Here is an 18,586-nt window from a genome sequence, read left to right as displayed (position 1 = left end):
GTCTCCAGCCATCCTGATTTAGCTTTTCCGTGATTTCCCTAAATCGTTTCAGGCAAATGCCGGGATGGTTCCTTTGAAAGGGCACGGCCGATTTCCTTCCCCATCCTTCCCTAACCCGAGCTTGTGCTCCGTCTCTAATGACCTCGTTGTCGACGGGACGTTAAAAAACACTAACTAACTAAATAACTGAGTTTCTTCCGCCGGAAAACTAGAGTATCTCAAATTTTCATAGACGCTTGCAGAATGTCTACGGAGACCTGGCAGTGAACAAAAGCACGGCGAGTCGTTGGACGATATATCTCGATGGATCACAATCAAACATTTCGCTGCGCAACTGGACGTCTCTTTTGCTAGCGGTGACACACTCGTTGGGATATTCGAAGGAGTGTGCCTGCTGAGTTCCTCGCCCAACAGAAGACCATAGAGGTCAATGGAGGACCATCTGTGCGGAATTTCTTGCGCGGTAAAGGACAGATCGTGACAATTTACATCGTTACAAGCGATGAAACATATGTTCATCGCTTCGAAACAAGCGGCAATCCATTGAGTGGCGCCACACCACCTCTCCTCCGAAGGAAATGTTCAAAGCCGCACCCTCAGCTGGTAAGGTCATGGCGACGGTCATATGGGACTCTGAAGGGTTATTTTGTTTGATATCCTCCCACATGCTCCAACGATCAACTCGGAAGGATGTTGTGCTACCCTCAGGAAATTGAAAAAACGGCTCCACAGCGTGTTCGTCGCTACAAAAATGCAAACGAACTTCTTCTCCATGACGACACAAGGTCTCTCACAAGTCTGCGCACCCGAGAAGAACTCAGAAGCCTCGTTTGACTGTTGTTCCTCATTCACCCTAACGCCCGGATCTGCACCTTCCGACTCCCATCTGCTCGGCCCAATGACGGGGGGGGGGGGGGGAGGGGGGGTTACTGACGTTGGCTCCGACGTCGACCAGCAGAGTGGTACCACGCGGCATACAGGTGGTGTAAGGCCGTGACAGTCAACGTAGATTATGTTGAGAAAAACAGTTATGTAGCTAAAAGAGTGGGGAATAACATGGTGTATTGGAATCCTGAAAAAAAACCTGCTCTCAGGAAAAAGTGATGCATTGCTTATGGAACGCCCCTCATTCACACTACACAAGCCACACTACACAGTGTATGGCGCATGGCAGAGGGTACCTTGAAACCTATTAATCACTCCCTTCCCTGTTCCACTCGCAATTAGAACGACGGAAAAACGACTATCTACACGCGCGATTTGTACGTTGGTGGCAGCAGTATCTTTCTGCAGTCAGCTTTAAATGTCAGTTCTTTATATTTTATCAGCAGCATTTCGTGAAAAGAACGTCGTCTTCTCTCCAGGTATTCCGTCTGAGTTCAAATGGCTCTGAGCGCTATGGGACTCAACATCTTAGGTCATCAGTCCCCTAGAACTTAGAACTACTTAAACCTAACTAACCTAAGGACATCACACACATCCATGCCCGAGGCAGGATTCGAACCTGCGACCGCAGCAGTCCCGTGGTTCCGGACTGCATCGCCTAGAACCGCACAGGCACCGCGGCCGGCTCGTCTGAGTTCACGAAGGATCTCTGTAATCCCTGCGTGTTGATCGAACCTGCTGATAACAACTTTAGCAGCATGCATCTGAACTGCTCAGATGTCGTCGTCTATTCCGACCTGGTGGGCGTCCAAAATACTCCAGATGTACTCAAGAATGCGTCGCACTGGTCTTCTGTATGCGATTTTTTTTATAGATGAGCTACACTTTCCTAAAATTCTCCTAATAAACGGAACTCTACCCTTCGCCTTCCGTACTACCGATCTTAAGTTTTCATTCCATTTCATATCGCTTGGGAATTCTAAGTCTACGTTTCTAATTGTTGTGACTACATCAAGCAGCACATAGCCAATACTATATTCGAATATTACAATACAGAGTTGTTTTTCTCCTCATCTTCATTAACATACATTTTTCTACATTTAGCATTCTTTAGGCACATCATATAGAAATTTAGGCATCCTGTAGCCTTCTGCGCCTACATAAAGACATCTACATCTACATCATACTCCGCAAGCCACCTAATGGCGTATGGCGGAGGGTACGTTTGGTACCATTATCTGATCCCTCTAACCCTGTTCCACTCGCGAACAGTGCGTGAGAAGAAGATTGTCGGTAAGCCTCTGTATTGGCTCTAATTTCTCGAATTTTCTACTCGTGGTCAATATGCGAGATGTATGTGGGAGGAAGTAATATGCTGTCAAACTCCACCTGAAAAGTGCTGTTCCAAAATTTCGGTATTAAATCTCGCCCTGATGCACAACGCCTCTCTTGTAACGTCTGCCATTGGAGTTTGTTTAGCATCTCCGTAACGCTCTTTCTCCATCTAAGCGATCCCGTGACGAAACGCGCTGCTCTTCGTTGGATCTTCTATATCTCCCCTACCAGTGCTACCTAATAGGCATTCCATATGGATGAACAGTACTCAAAAACGTGGCGAACAAGCACCTTATAAGCCACTTCCTTCGTGGATGAGTTACATTTCCTTAAGATTCTTCCGATGAACCGGAGTGTAGTGTCTGCTTTTCCCACTGTTTGTTTTGTGTGGTCATTCAACTTAAGGTCGGTCTGGATAGTTACGCGTAGATATTTTACGACAGACGCTGTCGCCAGCTGTTTCTCATCAATAGTGTAGCTATACAGTAGTGGATTTCTTTTCCTATGTATGCGCAATATGTTACATTTATTTACGTTCAGAGCCTGCACCATTCATCAATACTCTGCAGGTCGTTCTGTAAATTGTTCCATCTTCTGGCGTTGCTGCTTTGATATAAACAACTGCATCATCTGCTAATAGTCTTAAAGAGCTTTCTACTAGATCATACACACACACACACACACACACACACACACACACACACACACACACACACACACACGCACGCACGCACACACACACGCACACACACACATATATATAGTCCTATCACACATCCCTGTGATACTCCGGATATTATCTTTACATCTGTCGATTAAGTTCCGTTAAGAGTGACGTGTTGAGTTCTATCTGCAAGAAAGTCTTGAATCCAATCGCAAGTCTGCTCCGATACTCCGTAAGCTCGTATTTTTTTCATTAAGCTGCAAGCGGGACGGTGTGAAATACCTTACTGAAACCAAGTAACACGGCATCAACTTGAGCGCCGTTGTCCACTGTTGAAAATCATCAATTTTTTTCTGTTTCCCTTTTTCAGTTAGGTCTCTTCTGACGATAGTACTCATTTTCTGGACTGTGGAAACATTGATATAGTCAAACAAAATTTGTCTCTCATACTACGTATAGTAACAGATCAACGCATTTCAAGGCCTCGGTGCGCGTGATAATGTTTCGCTGATCTCGACTTCACTCTCTTCCTATAGCGATTAGACGTAGTTCAGTATATTCGCTCCACTTAGCTGCTGAAATCGCGACTCGTAAGTGTCGCTGTCCAGTCGCCAGCAGATGTTTTTGACATCTACGTCTTCATAACCAGATATCTGTATTAGAAACGAAGCCATTAGTATTTTTTTTCATAAATCAGTGAATTACGCACGGTTAATCTGCAAACCAGACAATCCCTAGCCGCAATCGGGAGTGTGCTGTGTGTTCATAAACAAGCAAGAGCCGAAATGGTAACAGGATCCGTCGAGACTGGAAACGATCTAGCTGCAGAAATGATGGGAGTGTACGACATCAGGAAAATGACAGCAAAACTATGAATCTGTAAAGAGAAACGTCGGTAGACGAGAGTGAGTGAGCCGGTATTTTTGGCGCGGGGTATCGCCGCCTTAGACGACCCACGCCCTCTCCTTGAGCCCGCAGTGCATCGGCCTGCAGCCGTGGACCGCCGCTGATACATAAAACATCGCGCACATCGCAGCCGTCATCGATCGATGTGCCTAAAGACTGGCTGTTGCACCGCTGACAAACCCCCGGAAGGTCGTCGTTACTCATTTAGGACAGCCGCCTCTTATAATCAAATTTTGCGCGAACAATACGTCTTTAGAATTGCTAAAGCCGCGTGACGCTCATTCCGAGAAAAGCTCAACAGCGTCTTGCTGGCCTTATGGCAAACGTGCCCGAATATGGCAGCCGGCGTCTGCGGGCCGACACGGAGACCGGTCTAAAGAGGTGACTGACTCCAGCGGGCGGAGCGGGACTTTGGCAGCCAGGGACAGGGGGCAGGGACAGGCAGGGGGCAGGACCCGTCTGTAGGACTGATTCTAGTCCACCTGCAGCGGCTTAGAATCCTCAGCTGTACATCCATAGTTGGCCACTATTCCATTCTCCATGTCGGGTGTTTATCTTCTTCTGCATCTTCATTCGCCCTCTCCTATCCTAATTGTCAATGTAGGTGGGAAAAGGGAGGAGGGAAGACGGGGAGAAAGTAAGGGAGGGAAAGAGAGAGAGCCAGAGAGGGACAGAGAGAGAGAGAGGGGGGAGGGAGAAGACAGAGAAAGGGTATGTGGGGGAAGGGTGTTTTTCACGCTTTTAGATGTGCGCTGATGCATTGATCAGTAGAGAACGACAGACGAGTCTAGAGCTTGCTCAGAATAATCAGTGAAGTTCCACTACGCCATATTCTTCTCCACAAAAAGTAAATATATATAATTATCATTGAAGTAAATCTACTTTCTTCCGATTTCATACCCGTTCAGTTGAATTCTCCCGATACTATGTCGATCCATAATTAGCTTAGAACCAAATTTAAACTCACAAAAATGTAAATTTTTGTACTGATACCAATAAATTGATAATCCTTGCTTACGAGTCTTTTCCAGAAGAATTTTAATATTTACTTGAGGGCAGTTCACTTGCACTTTCACTTGTTTTCCTTACATGATTTCTTTTTATAGTAATAAAATTTCTGTGCTATATTTCTGGTAGACAGGTGAATGGGTACCATTAGGTGTCGAGTATTTATGATAAGTTTGAGAATTCCATAAATGACAGTCGTTTCTGATTCCAATGTAAATATACCATCGAAGAACTGTAAGCGATGTTACTGTTTTCGTTTAGTGATCTGCCAAAAAACGCCCATCCTCCACCTCCCCAACCCGCAATTCTTTAAAGAATGGATCTTCCATTTATAAAACAGCGTCAGACGTCTAATTAATTTACAAATCAATTAATGTGTTAAATATTTGACATTGAGCATGTAAGTGGGAAAAAGTTTTCAGGAGGCATGCAATGAATTGTGTTTATTGTCGTAAGTCGCTAAGTGTTCTCATTATGAAACTCTGGATGAGTATGCTTTGAATATTTTGTGCTCCGTTTTAAGCAAGAAGCTATTTTTCACACATCTCAGTCTTTATGATTTCATGTCTTCTGAACTGTATTTCGTACAGTTAGATAATATTGCAGGTACATTCAGTGTTATATGTGGATACTGTCTGCGAAATGTGTTGCGAAACGAATTACTAATAAAGAAGTAATGTATTAAAACGCCACGTCTGGCGCTGAAGTTGCACTGCATGAACAGCGAAAATGTAGTAAGCCATGATTTTTTTTTCTTTCAGTGTTTTTTGAGGTGTGTCAACCAGTTCATGAAGGCTTGCAGTTAGATATCAAGTTTGTTGGAGCTCGATAAATGCTCTCGTTCTCAAATACTGGATTAATATTCAAATGGTTCAAATGGCTCTGAGCACTATGGCACTTAACATCTGTGGTCATCAGTCCCCTAGAACTTAGAACTACTTAAACCTAACTAACCTAAGGACATCACACACATCCATGCACGAGGCAGGATTCGAACCTGCGACCGTAGCAGTTGCGCGGTTCCGGACTGAGCGCCTAGAACCGCTAGACCACCGCGGCCGGCGCTGGATTAATATAGTCTGGGTAATGCGCCTCTTGAGTTAGGGTGCCTCACGACATAAGCACGGTTCCTAGCTGTAATATTGTTTTCTTGCGTTTAAAGTTTAAGTTAAGGCTATACCTCTTAATGAGGAGATTATGATAGCATCTCAGATTTTTGAATTCGGCCAAGAGCTGTATGAAATATTGAAATTCAGATTTTTCTTTCCCCCGAAGGCAACTGGGACCGTTCACCGTGCTACGGGATCTCCATTTACTGATATAAAAGTGTCAGACATTTGAATGTGCTCGTAAATTCACGCCATAGAGCTTCGCTGCCTTGTCTCGCTGGCAAAAACAACAGCATAAATATCGTATGTGTAGTAATGCAAAGTACGGTATAATTAATAGATGTGCACCTGGTTGCTGTTAAACGCGACTGAAGCAGAAAATTGTATTGTTTCGATGTGTTGAAGGGTTCACCAAATAAAACGGATGCAAGATTTAGATGGTTCATCTTGCATATTCAACATTCTCCAAACATCTGTATGCAATCATCATCATAAATCAGTTGCAGCTAATGATCACTCTACATCACAATTCGAGGCTGTGGAACATAGTCCAGTACCCATTTTGGAACGAGACATGTAGTATTTAGTACACTGTGCTCGCATTCGAGGGGTAGGAGGTGGGGACGGCGCTTAGAACACCCATTCAAATTTAGGTTCTGCATGGTTCCTCTAAATCTCTCAAGGCAAATGGTTCCTTGGAAAGGGACACGTCCGATTTCCGTCTCAGTCATTCGAGCTTGTTCTCCGTTAAATTATTATATTCCTTCCTTCTTTCCCTAGTGTATTTAATTCGGTGTTAAAAGTATGATTCAAATAGTAGTGGAAGAGTATGTTTGATATTCATCAACTGCGTGACTGCAGCGCCTACACGGTATTTAGGAAAATAAATTAACGATTATTTTCTGTTAACAATTGGGGAATTCATATGTTTTGGATGGTTTGCTTATGTAAAGGATGTGTCTCATCGCCTACGTTAGAATTGACAGACTATCGGTCAGGAATTTACTTCTGGGCCATTCTGTTTTCTATCTTAAATTTATGTTTATTCTTGTAGTGATAGCTTTCTGTGCCCAACCACTCTTCGCGTTCAGATACCGGTACCGAAATTGTCTACTGGTTAAATTCCGTTATGTTCTATCTAGTGTCTTAATTATACCTAATTTTGATCGCACTACAGCTAATTTTTAGATCTAGGTCATATCTAACATGTTCCCTTCCTAGTTCTTGCAGTCAGCGAAAAAAGTGATTCAGATCAAGGCCAATTGAACGTTTCCTTCCCTATACGAAATTGATGAACAGAAAGCGATTTGAAACCCCAGTTTTTAGGCTGCAGAACATAGTTTTGCTGAACGTCCCGTAAACTTTTAATTCTGAATTTTCATATCTTCAGGTATACGTCTTCTCCTTGTATGCGCTCGGTGTTGCGTGTTAGTCAGATTCTAAGAAGAGGAAGAGTTACGTACATCTGTTTCGCAGGCCGTCTCTTGAGTATCCTGCCAGTAACGAGCAGCTTGCCTTTCGATTTATCTACAACTGAGCTTCAGCGATCGGCCTGCTTTATAATGTCACTCCTAGGTGTTTGCATTACATGACTAATTTTAGTTAGGAGTGGACAATCTTGTAATCAAAAGCCACAATGAATGTAGGCTTAGGTGGGTTACAATTTGATATAACTCTGTATTAAGAATTAGCAGCAGGCCGCTAATATTTATAGAATTTGTATCTGATGAAACTTCGTGTGATCATTGTTTCAATACGTTTTTTTAGATTTTATTTTAGATAGATGGGAACCTTAAGTCGTAATAAACCTAAAGGAAGACTGGTAACAGTAACTATTGATTTTCTGAAATCTTTGTCCTTGCACTGGCTACTTCTTGACAGGATTTATCTTTTAGTGCGTACATTTTGTTAGAATTTATCCGAAGCAAAAGATAGAAGTGTGAGGTGGTGTTGCAATAAAGCTGCACGACATAAAAGTTACAGCCGTAATGAGATATTTTCGAATACAAATGGAGTATTCCTTGAGGTGATCACTGATTACATCTTAAAAAATGTGTACGAGACTAATTCTGCAGCACTGCTGTTTCACTTCAGGTCTGGACGGCATTTTATGGATCTAAACTGATTGCAACGTGGCACTGACGTCGCCTTCTGTTCTGGTGTCTTCAGAGGGAAAGGTTAAGGGGGAAGAGACTGCTTAAGGGCAGCCTAGAACGTTTCTGCACTTTCTATGCCTAGAGCACCCATTAAATAAGACATTACTGTAGGTCTTAAGATTTAACGACAAGATCTGGAATATGTTGGTCTGAAAATGTATGCATATATTAGCTGCCTCAGCCAGGAGGCGGATATATGTGTAATTGAATGAGTACTTCTATTAATTTTAGCTCTTTAGTTAGCTGTATAGTATCTTTACATGTTTAACTTGTATGAAATCATACCCTGTAGATGACTTGTAATGCCGAACATTCGGCCTAAAATTTTCTCAGGAAAGAAACACATTGCAAGACATTTGCGATTTTTGAATTATTTCTGTAATATTACAAATTATATCTCTCGCTCTATTTTTTTTATTTAAGTTTCAAAAACCTATCACAGAGGAAGCATGTTTTACCTTCAGCGGTTTCCTTGTGTTCACAGGGTAGTTAGATAAATAAAGCTGATCACTGAGCATATTCAAATATTTGAAGAAAGTCGTATTTCAGAAGAACCAATAGCTTTTGATGAAATAACCTTTTATTCAGTTTCGATTAGCCAATTGTCATCAGATGTCATAAAGTTATTTACATCAGACTGTACTGTATCGATCTTACTATCACAAAAAGAAATTAATTAAAAAGCTATCCTGCATGCAGAGTGCTCTCTGTACCGGAATATGGAAGCTGAACATAGACAGTGTACTAAGATTATTTATCTATATGAACCATTTGCCGTTTACTGTGTTAATGAGTTTCACTACTGACTGCAGTTTATCACTCAAGATGGTCTTTTTACCTCATTTTTTGACACCACAGTAAGAACAGTATGATACAAGCTGATGTAAATAATTATATAATATCTGATGATGGTAGTGAATAAAAGTTTATTTCATCAGCAGCTCTCGATGGTTATCAGATATGTCTTGTCTTTCTTCTGATACTGAGACGTGATAGCATCCAACAATATACCTTGGTTACCGCTTAAAATATCTCTTGTTCCGTGGGGCACGGCTCTTCTTTTCCGATAGAGCACAAGGTAATAATCGTTTCTTTTATTCACCTGCGTACCCAGCAGTGCGTCCGAGGAGCGGAGTACGGAATGATGGGTTTTGTGGAGGCCCCCTGCGAGTGGCGCGTGTCGCCGGCGGACCGGCTGCGGCAGAGTTGCGCAACGACGTGGAGCGCCGCTTTGATATACGCCAGCCGGCCGTGGGCGGCCTCCGGTATATATTAATTAGCTGCCCGGCGGAGAATCGCCGCGAATTATTTACAAAGCGACTGCGGCCTAAACACCGGCCGCGGCTTGTTTACACAATATCTCTCTCGCGACATCTGCCTCTTTATTTCTTTCATTAGCCATTCTTCGACGCCTTCTGGAGCCCTCCTCCTCTGCTGATTTACGATTCGCCGTTACGTTACTCGCAACACGTCGTCTATTAGCCGAGCAAGTCGAAGAAACTCCAGGCGTTGTGCAGGGAGCTGTAATTCCAAACGGCCATTCTCAAATTACGAGTCAGCTGGTCGCATCACTGGCACGTAATTTCAGCAGTTGAGATTGCCAGCGATTTAAATATGATGCGGGCGCGCTCCACTCCGGCTGGCCTATTCTTAGCCTATTCTGCCGCCTCATCTCATTCCTACGCGACGCTCCAGTATGGATTCTGTATAGCTGTTGCAAAGGACTGATGTCAGATAGACAAGTTAAGACTCCCCTTCACTTGGCAAGCCACGGCAAATCTCCCTCATATTCATAGATTTTAAATTACGTGTAAAATTTACAGTTGTATGTCTCTTTCTCAGTTACATCATGAGGGTACAAGTGGAAAACATATTTACATTTTTTTGTTTTGTTTTTACTATGGTGTAGCGATCATATCAATTTCATACATTGTCAGTCATTGTATTATGAATAGTTTGACACGTCATGGACCGATATAATCACTACCTTATCACATATTCATGTATTTCAGGCACATTTTGCATCATATGCTACGAGACGATTGAGTGTATTCAAATCTTTAAAACATTTCGCTTCGTAAGTAAATGTTCTCTGGTTAATATTCATTGGTAGACGAAAGCGTGATTTTTGTACAATTTTTGAAAAGTCGTGTTTTATTATCAAAACAATCAACGTGCGCCTTCAGTTCGACTGAAATGTTCTTTCGAATATATCCGGTTACCAGTATCTAGTTATATGTTGTAATGGTACTTGAATTACGTAACCATTATGGTACCTCACCTGAACTTCTCGATACTAGCAATATTCCAATGTGTTTCTGTAAAGTAGTTAACGTATTTCTGAGACAACATTCAGATTTGATTTCATTAATGTAGAGGTACTCTGATACATCGATATGTTTATATTGCAATGATATTATTCTTATGTGTATTCTTTCTTTCGTCACTATGATCTTTGACGTACTTGTAACTCTGAGTTTGGGGCGAGAGTCAAGTCTTGGTCGTCAAGTTGAAAAGACGCAAATTGTATCAGTTTATAAAATGTGAACTTTAACAGAGAGGAAGATTTTTTCAAGCATGTTTTGTATTGTGAAGTGATGTTTTGTGTGTTACGTGATGTTGCAACAAAAGCAATAAAAAGGAAGTGTAACTTAAATTCGGAGTGCTGATTATTGTTTTACATCACCATTGTGCCAGCTTTAATAGGTTTAATCTTCAAGAATGGTTTGTGAAACACTTCTATAAAACTTTTGAATATCGCAGAATAAAACCTAGGCCTCTTTGCATCTGAGCTTGGAATCATCACCACCTAGATTTTCGACTATTGAGCCATGATTTTACAACGAGACCAGCGTGAGAAACACGAAAAGGTGAGTGCCTAGTTTATTCATTATTACATGGAATGACTTTATTCACTGTGCTGTAATGACACCTGCCACATAATAACTTTGTTGTTGCCCGAAAATGCAGTATTTAGCAGCGTGAGCAACACCACAATCATTATTAAGTTTTGACCTTTATTGTGGGAGGGTTGTTAAAATGTTGACAAACTCGTATACAGTTAGAACATGTAAGTATCTTTCGTTAGCTTTCATGATCTCGTCGATTACCCTAATTTCTGTGACAACGCGGAATAATCAACACACGACTTCGCGTGTGGTGATACATCCGATCCAGATGCTAGGTTCGTTATGTCTCTGGTTAATGTCAGTCCATATTTACCAGATCTGATCCTGTAACACCGTTTGTAACTGGTGACGCTAAGACGCAACCACGTATGTATTTTATGTTTCTTTACGGTTCTTGATTCTAGCGGATCTTCTTTGTAATCATTTCTTGTAATGATACTTCCGTAAATATTTTTTATACTGGAAATTTATTTATACAGTCTTTCAGATAGTGTTAATATCCTCTGTTCTCCTATATGTCGACTGAAGATGATCATTCCATAGAAGGTAGATTCGACGATAAATGATGTATTCTTTCAGCAGCCCTTTTTAGCGATAAAGACGACCTTCATACCATTATAAACAGTTTCTGTATTTTTAAAGCAACTAGTGTTTCGTTGCAGTTTTCTCTTATATCTACGACTACCTGTATTACTATGGCAGTTTGACCCTCTTGTCGTAACATGTGTCTTATAATCATGTCCCTTGTTCAAGTGGGAATTTCCTACGTATTTATTTCCGCTCTTTCTAAAGAGGAACTTCTTCATTTCTTGTCTTACCAGTTCACTTCCACACAACGTTGAGCTTCAGACGAACATTCTCCGAAACTGCTTCTTAAAACTAAGTTCTACGTGGAATATTAGCAGACATCTTTAACGAGGAATGCCTTGTTTTCAGTTGTTGGTCTGCTTCTTGTACCCTCTTGCTTCGTCTGCCGTTTATTATTTTGCTTACGAGGTAGCAGTATTCCGTCAGTTCGTCTATTTCAACGTTCCCAGTTTTGACAAGTCGACAAGTTTTTCGATAATCTCATTTCAGCTGCCTTCATCACTTGCAATGTTACCTTTTCTTTGTCGTCAGTCAGACTGGTTTCATGCGGCCCGCCACCAGTTCCTCTCTTGCGCCAACCTCTTCATCTGAGAGTAACACATAACACTCGCGACCTATGTCCTCAATTATTTGCTGGATGTATTCCAGTCTCTGTCTTCCTCTACAGTTTTTGCCCTGTACATCTCCCTCTAGTACCATGGAAGTCTTTCCCTGATGTCTTAAACACCTGTCCTATCATCCTGTCCCTTCTCCTCGTCAGTGTTTTCCACATATACCTTTCCTGTCCTATTCTGCGCAGAACCTCCTCATTCCTTATCTTATCAGTCCACCTAATTTTCAACATTCGTCTGTATCACCACATCTCAAATGCTTCGATTCTCTTCTGTTCGGGTTTTCCCACAGTCCATGTTTCACTACCTTACAACGCTGTGCTCAAAACGCACATTCTCAGAAATTTCTTCCTCAAATTAAGGCCTATGTTTAATACTAGTAGACTTCTCTTGTCAAGGAATGACCTTCTTGCCACTGCTAGTCTGCTTTCGATGTCGTCCTTGCTCCGTCAGTCACTGGTTATCTCGCTGCCTAGGTAGCAGAATTCCCTAACATCATCTGCTTCGTGACCATCAATCCTCATGTTAGGTAGTAAATGGTTCAAATGGCTCTGAGCGCTATGGGACTTAACATCTGTGGTCATCAGTCCCCTAGAACTTAGAACTACTTAAACCTAACTAACCTAAGGACATCACACACATCCATGCCCGAGGCAGGATTCGAACCTGCGACGGTGGCGGTCACGCGGTTCCAGACTGAAGTGCCTAGAACTTATTAATCAAAATTTAAGCGGTGACGGGTTTCGAAGCCGGCACTGAGCACGTTACCCCTAGACCACAGGTGCATCTTCAATTATGGTACAGAAGCAGAATAACAAAGATTACCAGCATTATAAATTAGATGCTGGTTTACGAAACGATGTTGTTAATGTTGTTGTTGCTGTCTTCAGTCCTGAGACTGGTTTGATGCAGCTCTCCATGCTACTCTATCCTGTGCAAGCTTCTTCATCTCCCAGTACTTACTGCAACCTACATCCTTCTGAATCTGCTTAGTGTATTCATCTCTTGGTCTCCCTCTACGATTTTTACCCTCAACGCTGCCCTAAAATGCTAAATTTGTGATCCCTTGATGCCTCAGAACATGTCCTACCAACCGGTCCCTTCTTCTTGTCAAGTTCTGCCACAAACTCCTCATTAGCTATGTGATCTAGCCATCTAATTTTCAGCATTCTTCTGTAGCACCACATTTCGAAAGCTTCAATTCCCTTCTTGTCCAAACTATTTATCGTCAATGTTTCACTTCCATACATGGCTACACTCCATACAAATACTTTCAGAAACGACTTCCTGACACTTAAATCTATACTCGATGTTAACAAATTTCTCTTCTTCAGAAACGCTTTCCTTGCCATTGCCAGTCTACATTTTATATCTTCTCTACTTCGACCATCATCAGTTATTTTGCTCCCCAAATAGCAAAACTCCTTTACTACTTTAAGTGTCTCATTTCCTAATCTAATTCCCTCAGCATCACCCGACTTAATTCGATTACATACCATTATCCTCGTTTTGCTTTTGTTGATGCTCATCTTATATGCTCCCTTCAAGATACTGTCCATTCCGTTCAACTGCTCTTCCAAGTCCTTTGTTATCTCTGACAGAATTACAATGTCATCGGCGAACCTCAAAGTTTTTATTTCTTCTCCATGGACTTTAATACCTACTCCGAATTTTTCTTTCGTTTCCTTTACTGCTTGCTCAGTATACAGATTGAATAACATTGGGGACAAGCTACAACCCTGTCTCACTCCCTTCCCAACCGCTGCTTCCCTTTCATGCCCCTCGACTCTTATAATTGCCATCTGGTTTCTGTACAAATTGTAAATAGCCTTTCGCTCCCTGTATTTTACCCCTGCCACCTTTAGAATTTGAAAGAGAGTATTCCAGTCAACATTGTCAAAAGCTTTCTCTAAGTTCACAAATGCTTGAAATGTAGGTTTGCCTTTCCTTAATCTAGCTTCTAAGATAAGTCGTAGGGTCAGTATTGCCTCACGTGTTCCAACATTTCTGCGGAATCCAAACTGATCTTCGCCGAGGTCAGCTTCTACCAGTTTTTCCATTCATCTGTAAGGAATCCGCGTTAGTATTTTGCAGCTGTGACTTATTAAACTGATAGTTCGGTAATTTTCACACCTCTCAACACGTCAGTAGTTCTAATGGAATGTTGTCTACTTTGGGGGCCTTGTTTCGACTCAGGTCTTTCAGTGCTCTGTCAAACTCTTCACGCAGTATCGTATCTCCAATTTCATCTTCATCTACATCCTCTTCCATTTCCATAATATTGTCCTCAAGTACATCGCCCTTGTATAGACCCTCTATATACTCCTTCCACCTTTCTGCTTTCCCTTCTTTGCTTAGAACTGGGTTTCCTTCTGAGCTCTTGATATTCTCCAAAGGTCTCTTTAATTTTCCTGTAGGCAGTATCTATCTTACCCCTAATGAGATAAGCCTCTACCTCCTTACATTTGTCCTGTAGCCATCCCTGCTTAGCCATTTTGCACTTCCCGTCAATCTCATTTTTGAGACTTTTGTATTCCCTTTTGCCTGCTTCATTTACTGCGTTTTTATATTTTCTCCTTTCATCAATTAAATTCAATATTTCTTCTGTTACCCAAGGATTTCTACTATGCCTCGTCTTTTTACCTATTGATCCTCTGCTGCCTTCAATACTTCATCCTTTAGAGCTACCCATTCTTCTCCTACTGTATTTCTTTCCCCCATTCCTGTCGATTGTTCCCCTATGCTCTCCCTGAAACTCTGTACAACCTCTGGTTTAGTCAGTTTATCCAGGTCCCATCTCCTTAAATTCCCACCTTTTTGCAGTTTCTTCAGTTTTAATCCACAGTTCATAACCAATAAATTGTGGTCAGAGTCCACATCTGCCCCTGGAAATGTCTTACAATTTAAAACCTGGTTCCTAAATCTCTGTCTTACCATTATATAATCTATCTGATACCTTGTAGTATCTCCAGGATTCTTCCATGTATACAACCTTCTTTTATGATTCTTGAACCAAGTCTTAGCTATGATTAAGTTATGCTCTGTGCAAAATTGTACCAGACGGCTTCCTCTTTCATTTCTCTTCCCAAATCCATATTCACCCACTATGTTTCCTTCTCTCCCTTTTCCTATTCTCGAATTCCAGTCAGCCATGACTATTAAATTTTCGTCTCCGTTCACTACCTGAATAATTTCTTTTATCTCATCATACATTTCATCAATTTCTTCATCATCTGCAGAGCTAGTTGGCATATAAAGTTGTATTACTGTAGTAGGCATGGGCTTCGTGTCTATCTTGGCCACAATTATGCGTTCACTATGCTGTTTGTAGTAGCTTACCCGCACTCCTATTTTTTTATTCATTATTAAACCTACTCCTGCATTACCTCAATTTGATTTTGTATTTATAACCCTGTACTCACCTGACCAAAAGTCTTGTTCCTCCTGCCACCGAACTTCACTAATTCCCACTATATCTAACTTTGACCTATCCATTCCCCTTTTCAAATTTTCTAAGCTACCTGCCCGATTAAGGGATCTGACATTCCACGCTCCGATCCGTAGAACGCCAGTTTTCTTTCTCCTGATAACGACATCCTCTTGAGTAGTCCCCGCCCGGAGATCCGAATGGGGGACTATTTTACCTCCGGAATATTTTACTCAAGAGGACGCCATCATCATTTAACCATACAGTAAAGCTGCATGCCCTCGGGAAATATTACGGCTGTAGTTTCCCCTTGCTTTCAGCCGTTCGCAGTACCAGCACAGCAAGGCCGTTTTGGTTAGTGTTGCAAGGCCAGATCAGTCAATCATCCAGACTGTTGCCCCTGCAACTACTGAAAAGGCTGCTGGTGTCTTAAAATTCCTTTAACATATTGGTTTGTAATTTAGTATCTCATTTCAAATGAAACCTAAATTTATGGAAACATTAATTGGTTTAAGGTTAGAGTAAGCGTAGAGGATTGAGTTAATTCTTGATGCGCCCCTCCTATCCGCATCCTCACTTGAGGATGACACGGCGGTCGGATGGTCCCGGTGGGCCACTTGTGGCCTGAAGACGGAGTGCTTATAACTAAGCTGGTGCCTTATTTAGGACTGTGAAAATGTGAGTTTGTAATCTTACGGAACACATCAAGTATGGAGCCAAGGTTGGGAGACTGCATACAACACTGCATTCATAAAACAACACACAAAGAACGTTGGAACATATGCAAGAGAAAATTAACCACTACCAACCGATTCAATTTTCACCCAAAGAAGTTACGTTCGTAGCACAATCCTGTCCGTCATGTAATTACCACACACTGGTATACTAAATTCATATTAACTCTTTGTGAAATCTTCCCGAAAAGAATAGCTGAGGGCTACTTTGATGATTACAAAAAAGGGCTCTGAGCACTATGGGACTTAACATCTATGGTCATCAGTCCCCTAGAACTTAGAACTACTTTAACCTAAGGACAGCACACAACACCCAGCCATCACGAGGCAGAGAAAATCCCTGACCCCGCCGGGAATCGAACCCGGGAACCCGGGCGTGGGAAGCGAGAACGCTACCGCACGACCACGAGATGCGGGCTTGACGATTACACCACATGCTTCACGTGGTCAACTTGGTTTACACAAAGAGTGTAACTCCACAATAATTTTGATAATTAAAATAAATTAGATCGAAAAGCAATTTACAAAAGAAAAACCTCGAACTGGTTAGTATCGTCTTACTATTAACCTGATGGGTCAAACAATTGTATAAGCACGTGGTACTGGTTTCACAAAGTACACCCCACGTGGGTTGAAGATAAAGAAAAGTTGCTATATTGAAAATTATTGTCAAGACGAGACGTTATAATCTCACGCACATTCGCATTTAAGATTGATGAACTTAGAGTTACTGATCAACACGTGGTTACACTTTACTCACAAAGTAGTGACAAAGCAACTACCGGAATATATTCTGAACTTCACACGAGAATTACACTGCGCTGCAATTTAAGATAACATTAGATATTATAATGCTAAACCTGAAATAAAGGTGATTAAATTTTCAGTTAGGCTGAACTTAAGAAATCCATTGTCCTACGGACTTAGCAGACACGCGCTTAGCCGGAGATCTTACCACTTCAGGCGCTCGCCACGGACAGACTGACCTGGTCCCTTCCTGAGGGGGGCTCACAAATACAAACGGAAGTGGCCAGAGGGGCAGCTTCCTATACCAACATGACAAGCGACGGACAGGACCATACTAAGGATAGAAACCTCCTTGCTTTTAGAAAGCGTAGCTACCTGTTCCGACGTTGGTCCTACTATTCTCTAGCAGACAGGCTTGTCTGCTACCCTCAAGCATGCAATTAGAAATACATTTGCTCATTCATCCTTTCACATAGAAGGGAAGGGGGATGACAGTATCTTATCATATACAGTATATAAAAGAAAGCGGATGTAGGTTCCGTATGAGACTGTGTGACATGAATTACATATAAACTGTGTTTTAAAGTGTAGTAGTGTGACAGATCGTTCTTGTTTGTGTGTAAAAGTAACACGTTCCACTACTCAGTCTCCTCCCAGTTAGTCAGAAACGCCACAGTAAATTTAGAAGAGGAATTTATGCCGTAAATGACAATAGATTTAAGAAATTAATATGAAAGGAATCCAACAGAGACCTTTCAACCTGTATGTTATATGTGCTCCATGTTTATGGTTCACTTAACCTGTTGATTTATGACATTGTGCTTGATAATAGTTATGGTGTGTCATGCATGTTATTGTGTTTTCACATTCTGCCCTAGGATGTTTCGTTTATGGGCGAAAGTGGTTGATTAATAAAGTGATAGTGTAGCTGTGTGCAAATCATAATTTTCCAAAAACTTCTAGAAGCTGTGAATCGATGCCTCCTCAAAAAATAAAGAAATATTGACGGGCAGCTGAAAAAGAGAGTTTCCCGAAGCGTTTGGCTGGACAACACGAGACACATATGCTCTAAACTGTTATAAGGCGAGGCCTGTGGCGGGACGAGGCTTGGGAAATGCAAATGAATCCTGCCAGGACAAGGCGGACGCCGAGTTGGTGAAGGCTGCTAGCGGTGGATTAGCGGCCGTGGAAGGCGAGCGACTCAGCGTTGGCCCCAGTGGCACCCCTTGCGTGGCTGCAGCTCGCCTAGTGGGTCGTTGGGATGGGGAGGCCCGCAGTGCTGTCAGCAGCAGACCGTCGACCACGTGGCAGATACAAGCAATGGCGAGTCTTTCATCTCAAAATAGCAGCGACAAGCGAAGTACTACGACACAACACAGCTGTATCAATAATTTTTCCCCTGCTCATAGTGTTATTTTCCCGTGGTTCGACCAATGGTATGGTGTTATGAACACGTGGCTTGCACTGCTCCTCTGCTGCTACTTCGTGTGTCCGCCAAACAAATTCC

The sequence above is a fragment of the Schistocerca cancellata genome, chromosome 6 (assembly GCF_023864275.1).
Source record: "Schistocerca cancellata isolate TAMUIC-IGC-003103 chromosome 6, iqSchCanc2.1, whole genome shotgun sequence".
NCBI lineage: Eukaryota > Metazoa > Arthropoda > Insecta > Orthoptera > Acrididae > Schistocerca > Schistocerca cancellata.
This window is presented reverse-complemented; position numbering follows the sequence as displayed.